The sequence below is a fragment of the Cyprinus carpio genome, chromosome B24 (genome assembly GCF_018340385.1).
Source record: "Cyprinus carpio isolate SPL01 chromosome B24, ASM1834038v1, whole genome shotgun sequence".
Lineage (NCBI taxonomy): Eukaryota > Metazoa > Chordata > Actinopteri > Cypriniformes > Cyprinidae > Cyprinus > Cyprinus carpio.
Window position 1 is genome coordinate 4,809,685 of NC_056620.1, and position 12,154 is coordinate 4,821,838.

Genomic DNA, 12,154 nt, shown 5'->3' on the forward strand with positions numbered 1-12,154 from the left:
GATTCCCCCAGTGGAGCGGGCGGTAGCGATGCAATTTTGTCCTAAGTCTGCCTCCTGCTGCCGGTGCTTCCTTCCCGGGCCTATAGGCATTCGTCTGGTTTAACAGGTGGTGCCTATATGGCTTGCGGGGAAGGTGCTTCTGCCTTACACGCTGTGACGTTACTGTAGGTGCACCAGGCCAAGGCACTGAAGGACCTGCACGAGGGTGGTCATGATCCAGAAGTTCTGAAAGAACTCAGAACCGCCACTCTGGGTCGTGCGATGTCCACGCTTGTGGTCCAGGAGAACCATCTCTGGCTGAGTCTGGTTGAAATGAGGGACGCCGACAAAGATCAGTTCCTTAATGCCTGTGTCCCAGACCGGCCTCTTCGGAGATGTGGTCGAGAACCTGGCCCAGCAGTTCACGGCTGCACAGGAGCAGACTAAGGTGGTCCAACCTTCTGCATGGCGTGCAGCTGCTGTCTCCACCCGTCCGCCGGTTGCAGCCACCCAGCCTGCTCGTCCCCGAGGGCGGCCCCCTGCATCCACCCCACTCCCGCGCCGCATCCGCAGCAGCCTCCAGCAAGTGGCGCCATAGAGCTGGGCGTAGGCAGGCCGCCCCACCCGTCCTGGCCCCCGTCAAACCTGGCGGTGAGCGGAAGAGCAAGAGGCCCCGGGATGGGTGGCCCAGAGAGAGGTAGCCGCTTTCTGGGGGATGGTGAAAGCACCTCTCCCTCCACTGGAGGAGGGCCAGGGGAGAATCTGGAAATCATGACGAGAGAGCGGTTTTCTCTGTCTCTGGGTCCCTGGAGGGCATGGAGAGTTGCGGACGGCCAAACACCGGACCTCACTCATCCTCCTCCCTGCCAGATGGCAGTAGCAGGCGGTTCGAGAGCATCAACAAAGGCCCTACTTACGCACCCTCTGCCAACCCGTGGAACCAGGTGAGCCCTGCACCCCACACTCCCACCACACTCAGGCCTGCTCACAAGCCGCCCGAGATGGGTCCCTGTGTTCCACCTCGCTGCCCCACTGCGGGTACGGCTGTGGTTCCGCTGGTCCCGCTTGTACGGTTTGTCCGATGCCCCTGTTCTGCGGGAAGAGATCGCAGTCCTACTGGCGAAGGACGCGATAGAGCTGGTTCCTCCAGCTGATATGTTTCCGGGGTTTTACAGCCCTTACTTCATTGTACCCAAGAAAGGCGGTGGGTTATGGCCAATCTTGGATCTGCGAGTTTTGAACCGGGCACTTCATCGGCTACCGTTCAAGATGTTGACACAGAAACGCATCTTCGGGTGCGTCCGTCCCCGAGATTGGTTTGCAGCGATCGACCTGAAGGACACGTACTTTCATGTGTCAATCCTTCCGCGCCACAGACCTTTTCTGCGGTTTGCGTTTGAAGGACGGGCATATCATTACAAGGTCCTGCCCTTCGGGCTGTCCCTGTCTCCCCGTGTCTTCACGAAAGTCACGGAGGCGGCTCTTGTTCCCCTCAGAGAGCAGGGTGTTCGTATTCTCAACTATCTAGACGATTGGCTGATACTAGCACAATCTCGGGATCAGTTGTGTGAGCACAGGGATCTGGTGCTCTGGCACCTCAGCCTGTTGGGCCTTCGGGTCAACTGGGGAAAGAGCAAACTCTTGGCAATGCAGAGGATCTCTTTTCTCGGTATGGAGTTGGATTCGGTCGAACAGACAGCACGCATCACAGAGGAACGTGCGCGGTCTGTGCTAGCCTGCTTGAATACATTCAAGGGCAGGACAGCGGTCCTACTGAAACTTTTTCAGAGGCTCCTGGGGCATATGGTGTTATATAATGACCGCTCCAGCACTGGCTTTATGGCCGAGTCCCGAGGTGGGCGTGGAAGCGCGGCACTCACTGGGTCCAAGTTACACCGGCCTGTGGCCAAACCCTCACCCTGTGGTCAGATCTTGCGTTTCTCAGGGCAGCAGTGCCCCTAGAGCAGATCTCCAGGCATGCTGTGGTTTACACGGATGCCTCCACCACCGGCTGGGGGACCACGTACAATGGGCATGCAGTCTCAGGGGTTTGGACGGGCCCGCAGCTGCAGTGGCACATCAATTGCCTAGAGTTTTTAGCAGTGCACCTTGCCTTGAACAGTCTCAAAGGTCACTCACGACGCAAGCATGTGCTGGTCCGAACGGACAACACGGCGACCGTTGCGTACATCAACAGACAAGGTGGTCTGCGGTCCCGTCGTATGTCACAACTCGCCAGCCACCTCCTCCTTTGGAGTCGGAAGGTTCTGAGGTCACTTCGTGCCATTCACATTCTGGGCCTGCTCAACCGTATAGCCGACGAGCTGTCTCGAGCAATGCTCCCGGGAGAATGGCGACTCCATCCCCGGATGGTCCAGCTGATTTGGAGATGCTTCGTAGCTGCTCAGTTAGACCTGTTTGCTTCTCCAGAGACCGCTCACTGTCAGTTGTTCTACTCCCTGACCGAGGGAACTCTCGACACGGATGCATTGGCACACAGCTGGCTGCGGGGCCTACGCAAGTATGCATTTCCCCCAGTGAGCCTTCTTGCACAGACACTGTGCAAAGTCTGGGAGGACGAGGAGCAAGTCTTGCTAGTGGCGCCGTATTGGCCCACTTGGACCTGGTTCCCCGAACTAGTGCTCCTCGCGACAGCCCCTCCTTGGCCGACTCCTTGGCTGTCTGACTCAGAGATGGGGCACCATTTGGCACCCGCGTCCAGACCTTTGGAAACTCAATGTCTGGTCCCTGGATGGGACGCGGAGGTTCTAGGTGACCTGCCCCAGGAGGTAGTGAACACCATCACTTCGGCAAGAGCACCATCTACGAGACATGCTTATGCCTTGAAGTGGAACCTGTTCGTTGAGTGGTGTACTTTAACGCAGAGAAGACCCCCGAAGATGCCCGATTGTGGTCGTGCTTTCCTTTCTGCAGCAAGGGCTGGAGCGAAGGCTGTCTCCCTCCACCCTCAAAGTCCAGGTTGCCGCTATTGCTGCATACCATGACCCCGTGAATGGGAAGTCTTTAGGTAAGCATGACCTCGTCATCAGGTTCCTTAGAGGGGCCAGGAGGTTAAATCCTTCCTGGCCCCCCTCCATACCTTCTTGGGACCTGATTCTGGTGCTGAAATCACTACAGCAGGGCCCATTCGAGCCATTGCATTCAGTCGAGCCAAAGTTTCTTTCATTGAAAACTCTGCTCCTGCTTGCACTGGCTTCCATCCAGAGGGTAGGGGACCTGCACGCATTTTTGGTAGACGATTCATGCCTAGAGTTTGGGCCGGCTGACTCCCAGGTAATCCTGAGGCCCCGGCCAGGCTACGTGCCCAAGGTTCCCACTACACCCTTCAAAGACCAAGTGGTGAACCTGCAAGCGCTGCCCCTGGAGGAGGCAGACCCAGCCCTAGCTTTGCTCTGTCCTGTCTGAGCATTGAGATGCTACGTAGACCGGACACAAAGCTTCAGGGCTTCAGATCAGCTCTTTGTCTGTTACGGAGGCCGGCAGAAGGGGAATGCCGTCTCTAAGCAGAGGATGGCCAATTGGATTGTGGATGCCATCACCCTGGCTTATCAGGCACAGGGTGTGCTCTGCCAGTTCAGGTTGCGAGCTCACTCTACTAGAAGTGTTGCATCCTCCTGGGAGCTGGCTCGTGGTGCCTCGCTGACATATATTTGTAGAGCTGTGGGCTGGGCGACCCCTAACACGTTTGCTGGGTTCTATAGCCTTTGTGTAGAGCCGGTATCCTCCTGTGTTCTCACCTCAAACGGGTAGTGGCACTGAGAGGCCCTGGTTAGTGTCGGCTTGCTAAAACTGCTCCAGAGTGTCTGTACTGTAGACCCTGTTGAGATTCTCCATCACCCTCTGGAGTTGGACGCAGTGGAACGTCCGGTGCCAGGCCTTCATGATGAATCCGTGAGAACTGTGGAAGGCTGGGTTCCATATTGAGACCTAAGCAGTACTCGTATGTGTATAGTCCACGGTATAGCCTTAGAGCCCGTGTTTCCCCGGCAGACTTCTGCCTTTCCAAGAGGGTTTGAATCACCTCAAATTTCTCCATATACACCTAAACAGATGTTATATGTATATTTGCTCCCGAGACCTCATTTGGGAAGGATGGGGCCTCCGCAGCGTCCCTGTTCCAAGTGGAACGGGTACGTTTTCCCAGTGTTATCCAATCTCACCCAGTGAGGTAGTGCTTTGGCAATTGTGAGTGGAACTACTTGTTCCAAGCCCCGGCCTACACCTAATAGGGGTGCAGGCGGCTCTGGAAGGGGCAGCACCCATAGCGCTTTGGTAGGGATCCCATTTTCGTCGGTCACCGACGTGGCGTCGAGAGTGACCAACTGAAAGGGAACGTCTCGGTTACTTATGGTAACCCTCATTCCCTGAAGGAGGGAACGGAGACGCCACATCCCGTCGCCATGGTTGCTGTACCACTGCTGAGCCGCCGGGTCTCCGGCTCGGCTCCTCAGCGAAAATCTGGTATGCATTGCACCTGCTGCCTTTTTATACTCACGCTGTGATCAGAGGCAGCTGGATGCAATAATTGCATGCCAATGTGCATTGGTTTAGTTTACACTCGAAGTAGATTGGTCTATCGAAGCGATATTCCATTTTCGTCGGTCAACGACGTGGCGCCTCCGTTCCCTCCTTCAGGGAACGAGAGTTGCCATACGTAACCAAGACGCTAATTTGGAAGCATTACTTATACTGTCCAGTTCGGGCAGCATACCCTCACTTAAGTTAATTGCAAGTATTGCATCAGCCATAGCGTAGATTGCGTTATGAGGAAATTGCCAGAATCTCCGGTCAGGTGTGGACTTTTTTTGTGTGGTTTCTGCTAAATATCACCTATTCTAATGATTCCTGAGTGGTTTTAGTTGGTGTGCATCAATGACGAAATAACCACATCCATGTATACCTAATTGCATATTGTGTAGTTTGGAACCACAGAAAGAAATCTGTGTATGCCATACCGTGCTGACTGCTGACCTGCATCAACCTGATACCCTGAGTCGTGACTGATATCCTGTAGCAAATGCAACATATTACCAGCTAGCTAAGTAATCCTTATTTCTTCTGAACATCTATAGCTATCACCGCTTGTGAAAAACGCTGCTCTGCCCATTTGATCACTGCCCAGCAGACACACAGAGTAGGCATGAGAAACGAGAAGCGCAGCCGCAATCACTGGTGCTCGCCTATAGTGCTCGCCTTATCACCGTGACCGCTACTGTTAAATGCTAGATATACTCCTCACTTCTACTGTTTGTCCGAGACCGAGGTGCACCATGAGTGCTGGATCCGCATTCCGCCACGACCCTCGCACTCTGCCAACTCGATGTGCTTTAAATTTTCATTTTTATCAGACCTCCACTGTTTTTGTTCAATCAGTTTCTGTCACGCTTCTCTAGAGCAGGGAACGAGGAGACAAGGATACAGACTTTATTGCTCCAAACACATCGGGAATGCTGGAAACACTGAATGACATTCAAGACTGGATGCCAAAGACAGGGAAACACAGGGCTTAAACTAGATAAAGACACACAGCTGGGTACTAGAAACCTAATGATAAGAACTAAACAAGGACAGGAAACGGAAACACCAAATATGGGCATGGAAATCACATACGGAACAAAACACAGGACAAAAGTCTAACATTGCTCCCCCCTTCCAGAAGGCGCAACCTCTTGCCACACAACGAAGGGGGTGGGGGACTGGTTAACTCTGAAGGTCCCTCAGGACAGAGGGTCTCCAGAGCGGTACCCATTCGGGTGCACCATGGCAGATAGGGGACCCAGGAGGCCATGATGGAGCAGCCTCAGAGGCCGCAGCCCCAGCGCCCACCTCTATGGCTGGCTCGGCCATGGGTATATGCCCCATATGTGGTCTGGGCCAACACTGTTGCCTTAGCCGACACCGGAACAAACTCTGGAAGGCGCTTTCAAGGAGCGGGCACTGGAGGGCACTCTGGAAGGTGCTTACGAGGGCACTTGAGTGAGCTTTGGGATGGGCAGGCTTGCCACATTGATGTTCATTGGGCTTGCCATATTAATGGCCAGTGAACTTGGGTGAGCCGCAAACAGTGGCAGGCGTGGACGAGCCGCGGTTTCTAGGCTTAGGACTATGATGGAGCTTTGGATAGTTCAGAGACACCCTGGCTTTGGCAAGTGGGCGGAGCCATTGGTGAGGTATGTGGCGGTTCCTTGGCATGGGTTGAGCTGGGGAGACACAGCATGCTCCTGAGGGGGCTGGATGAGAACACTTGAGATTCACCTTTAATTCCACTTCAAATTCTGAACCATTTAAATAGAGGACGAGATCAGTCAGCTCAATCGGGGAAAATAACACGCTGGGAGATGGCAGCATATGGTCTCATCATCCAGCCCCAACAGAAAGCAGGCACCAAGAGCAGAGTCGTGCCAGCTCACAATGTTGGAAAGTTTGAGGAATTCCTCCACATACCCCTCCAATGTCTGACCACTCTGCCGCAACCAACACACCCTGTCCTCGGCCGCTGTTTTCTTTGCTTTTGATGGTCCAGTTTTCTGTCACGCTTCTCTAGAGCAGGGAACAAGAAGACAATTCTTGGAGTTCTTCAAATGATACAGATTTTATTGCTCCAAACACATCGGGACTGCTGGAACCACTGAATGACATTCAAGACCAGACACCAAAAATAGGGAAACACAGGGCTTAAGTATTAGAACTAAATGAGGAGTAAACTAGATAATTAAAGAAACACAGCTGGGCAGTAATAATGATCAGAACTAAACAAGGACAGGTAAAGGAAACACCAAATATGGGCATGGAAATCACATGGGGAACAAAACCCAACACAAGACAGGACAAAAGTCTAACAGTTACATATTTTAATTGCATGTGCATTTTATTTTATAATCAAGGTTTAAATCTGAGTTTAAAGTTATGATGCAATAGGATTAAAGTTAAAGCTATAAATTAAATCCAGGATCAAAATGATGGGTTAGAAATGAAAACCTGCTTATTTTTAAATGTTTAAAGTTTGTTGCAACATAATTATTAGATAAACCTCGATTTAATCTAGATTTAAAATTAATCATTGCAAAGCATTTAGCTACAATTTGAAGAAAAAAAAAATCACATTAGGCCTAATGTCTGAAGTGGGCAAGCTGCAATAGGCCTTGTGATAATTTAAAATATAATTTGAAGAAGTGTTTCTTTCACAAAATGAGCATTGAATATATAACTATAAAATATACTCAATTGTTCTCCCTCTTCACCATGCACTCATGTCATTTAGCGTACAACTTTTTTTCTATAAAATGATTTTGTCTTTGTTATTCTTAGTTTAAAAAAATATTCTTTGTAAAAAAAAAAAAAAAATTGAATGACTGTCTTCGTGAGTTGAGTTTAAGGGGTGATTTGTGCTGCGTCCTCTAGGGGTCGCTATGGGGAACACCTCGTCGTGACCCGTGTCTGAAGCATACAAATGAAAAAACACCAACGAGTTGGCCGGCGACAGCCTCTGACGTCACTACCGGTGCGACTATAAAACAGGCACCGGGAAAACACGTCACGTCATTCTCTTCTTCGTCTTCACTGACTGTTTTGTTTGAAGCGTGCATCTGAAAGAACCGGTAAGAGCGCTCTTTCTCTGTCTATCATGGCGACTACTAGCAAGCGTTTAGACAATGTATGCATCTGTGTCGGCATTATTTGACACCCGATGACACACACGATCTTTACGTGATTTGTTTGGGTAAAGAGCACGCACGCGATGTCTTTGAGGAGGCAATCTGCGTGCATTGCGAGCGTTTTTTCAAGGGAAAAAGCTCCGCTCTCGTTCGTCTCTCTTTCCGGGAAAAAAAAAAAAAAAAAAAAGGCAGCCATCTGCTTCCCGCGGTTCAGGACTCGCCGCTGCTGAGGCACGGAGTAGAATGAGCTCGTGAGAATTTCAGGTGGATCTGTCTGAATGGTTTAAAGAGGGACTTTCCCTTTCGTGCTCATAATGGCGTCGGACGAGAGAGAGCCTCGGGAGGATGATGTTATATCTTTAACACTTTCTGATACTGAGGTTAGTGCTCTGCTGGGTTTTTACCCAGGAAAAGCAGGAGATATTTGAGGATGGTGAAGAAGCTGAGGCTGAGTTTTCTCAATTCTCCTGCCCTGCGTATGTAGAGCTGTTGGAGTTTATGGATCGCGCCTCGATGAGCGTTATCTTTCTGACCATAGCCCTCCAGCTCAGGTGAGCCTTCCATTTCTGCCTGATCTCCATACAGAGATCGAAAGGAAATGAAAGAGGCCGTTTTCTTCTCGCATCCATCGGTTTCAGCATAAGAGTTTTGCCGACATTGAGGCGATGCGCGAAAACGGCTATGAGAGGATGCCCCCTGTAGAAAGAGCTTTCATTCTGCGGGGGAGATATCCTCTCTTAATCTCCCTCCTTGCCATCTAAGCCCCTTCAAGCAATGCATCTTGCTTAAATGGCAGGGCATACGCAGCAGCAGGTCAGGCTGTGGCTTTATTACAAAATAAATGCTTCAAGCATATCAGACTGATCTGCTAAGAGACCTGGATAAAGGCGAAAGCCTTTTTCCTGATCAGGTAGCCGAGCTGCGCCGCACCACAGGCCTCTCTCCGGGCTACCAAGCAGGCCGCCTCTGCCAAGCGCAGGACTATGGCGGACCATGGTGGTGGCGGAGAGACATCTGTGGATGAACCTGGCAGACATCGGGAAGAAAGAAGGCTTCTCGATGCTCAGGTTTCGCCTTCTGAACTTTTCGGTATTTCCGTTGAGACGGTGATCGAGAAGTTCGGGGAGACGAAGGCGCACTCCGCTGCTTTCAGATCCTTCATTCCACGAAGGTCCAGGTCTGAGCCCGAACAACATAGGGGTCCTGGCCTGTCTCGATCTGAGGATCAAAGACGGGCACAGAAGGCTAGTGTCGCGACTCACGCTCCTCCCCCACCTGCGGGCAGGGTTAAGAGGAATTGTGGGTCACAAGGGGGTAAGAAGAACCTAAGGGATGTGATCCAGACGAGGCAGCGTTCTCGTCTGAGTCAGAGTGATACTGAGGTATCTACTCGTTCCCTTTAGGGATTTTTAACTTCTGCTTTTTATCCTCCCCTTCCTAATTCCCCTGTAACCACCAGCTCTCCACCTGATCGAGGTTAGGTGGAAACCTCTAACGCATAACAGTCTCCTATGCTGGACCTATAATGTTTTTGGCTGGTTCTATGTTCATAGCAACCACCTTACTGATGGTCCGGACTAAAAGGAGGCGCCCCTTGAGCGGGGCTCCAGCGCAGGAGGGTGGGAGTATAAAAATAACCCTTTCTGTGTATACTTATTTGTCCGTTGTTGGTGGTTATGTCTACTAATAAACTCTGTGAGTTTCCTTTGCAGTGCTCAGTTACAGTGTTTACTAAACCCTCGTCAGCACCAGCCATCCGGCTTCATGTTCCGGTATTAGGCGGCTGAGATCACAGGTTTCTGCGGGAGCCTCCTTGATCATCAGGCCTGGCACAGCACTGCAGGGAATTTCATGGATGTCCGGCCAGGTCACCCTGAGGGGTCTCCTGGCCGCTTAGGTGCTGTCGCATCCAGCGGGAAGTGAAGGTGGCAGTTACAGAAGTCTTCTTGTATATGCTGCCTCAGGTGATGCTCCCCTCGCTAGAGGTTTATAAAATTTGAGCTTGCCTCTCCCGTGGGGTTCAGCGCCTCTGCGATGCTTAGGAACCTTTAGGTACACACGCTAAGCTCTGTGTACTTTCTGAAAACCACATGGTGGTCAGTGTGCACGTGAACACTTTGCGCACTTTCTAAAAATCCACATATTGGTAAGTGTGCACGCAAGACTCTGCGCACTTTCTGAAATCCTGTATGGTAAGTGTTACGCGCTCCGCCTCGTTCCCTTTCTTGAGATGATTAGACCTTGGTTCCTTGGGCTCCATTCAGCCAGTGTGTATTTGTTTATACACTTCAAGCATCGCTTCCCTCAACATGAGGGGCTATTCGGGCGATTCTCGTGGTAGTTTAGCAGCGCTCCCCTTTTCCAAGAAGGGTCGCCTATGAGCGTGCTACTCTGGATTCAGGAGTTCTCCTCTCATATGAGACTGAGTTCACTGTTTTTTCCAGAGCGCTCCAGCATTATTTCCACAGATCGAGTTGATGACTCTCAAACATACTTTTTTGAGATGCATTATTCCATCTATGAGCTGCTCTATCAGAGTGCCACGAGAGCCCTTCCTTAGAACAGTATTTGAAAATCCATGATATGGTAAGTGTGCACGTGAAGTCTTTGCACACTTTCTGAAATCCACACGGTGGTAGGTTCGCACGCTAGTACTCTGCGTTCTTTCTAAAATCCTATATGGTGAGGGCTTTGCGCGGTTGCTTCGTGCCCTTTCTTGAGTTGGTAAAAGCCCCTTTCATCTTGGGCGCCACTCCACCCATGTATCCTCGGATACCTATCTAAAACAGGGTGTTGCTACTGGAGATCTGTTGAGACAGCTCCTTCAGCAAGCTTTTGCGGAAGCAAGCTGTAGCCCCTGTGTGACAGGCAAGACTTAGTATAAAATGCTAGGTTCCTAGCCGTATCCCTTTAAAGGAATCTTTCCTGATTCCAAGCCTTTAGCTCTACCACCGGGCCGAGGCCCTAACAATTAAGTTGGGTATGTAGTTTAGGCCTTTGGCCGTAAGGGGTATTGTCACAGACAGCCGTCTAAACGTCCCGGGGGCAACTCCCATTGAAATGGTAGAGTTGGTACTTAGTGTTCGCCATGATTCTGGCCTGCACTCCCCTCAGCATGGCGGCGTGGGTATACTGTTCCCCATAGCGACCCCTAGAGGACGCAGTTCGAAGTTCCCTTGAAAGGGAACGTCTCAGGTTACGAATGTAACCATGGTTCCCTGAGTAGGGAACGAGACACTGCGTCCTCTAGCTCCCTGCCATGCTTCAGACGCAAGCTTCAGACGAAGTAGTGAATGACGTGTTTTCCCGGTGTCTGTTTTATAGTCGCACTGGTAGTGACGTCAGAGGCTGTCGCCGGCCAACTCGTTGGTGTTTTTTTCATTTGTATGCTTCAGACACGGGTCACGACGAGGTGTTCCCCATAGTGACCCATAGAGGACGCAGTGTCTCGTTCCCTACTCAGGGAACCATGGTTACATTCGTAACCTGAGACGTTTTTCTGCATCCATATTCAGTCCCTCCAGGATTTAGCGATTTTGGGATTGCTGAATTTATCGCAAAATCAAACAAACTCCGCAATTTTCGCAAAAGCTCGCAAATTTCTGTAATTGTTGCAAATTTTCCGCAGAATTTGGGCTTAGTCACATACCGTGACATCATCGCAATGTGCATTCAGTCAAAGAAAGGTTGTTTCTCAGTTCCAAAAATGTAATGAACAGCCTTGCGTTCTCATTATGACCAATTTACAAGAACTACATTGGATAAACGAACCAAAAGCGGAACGAATCCATGCTACTAGTTTGGGCTACGCAGCATAGACCGTTTATCTGCTCAAGCCAGTGCTGGGGGGTGATCTGGGTGATGATATAGTTATATAGACAGTGTTGTGAGATGCGGTGTTAGGTAAGGTGTCGAATTTGCCACAGAATCAACATCTCTGTTAAATCTTGTGAGAAGCATTCAGATTCGGCACATAATTCTGTTAAAACTACAGATATCAGAACAAACGCTGTAAGGGAAACAGGTCAATTTAGCTCAAAGGGAATCATTTAAGATTTTAAAGGGAATTTGAACAGAATCACTGTTTCATGGCTGTTCACTGAACGAGCCGTTTAACATCAAATCTGCACTGGATATTAATATCCAAAGTATAGTGAAAACACTGTTAATTAGCACAGTAATAAGATCGGCAATTTAAGACATTAACTTGTAAGCACAAAACACAAGATACTTCTCATTTCAATATGAATAAGGCTTTATTAGATAAATCTAAGACATATAAACTAATCTAAAACATAAGCACATGCACTCACACAATTACACAAGTTGCAGGAGGATAGAGAGTTAGGGAATGAGTTTAAAAGAATGAAAATGTGAAATCCCAAGTTTACAGCAATACGTGAAATTGCATAGACATGAACAACTATCAGTCACTTAATTAACCCTTGCATTGAGTTCCTCAATGAGGTTAAAATTATTAGATACACCAGTACAGATCA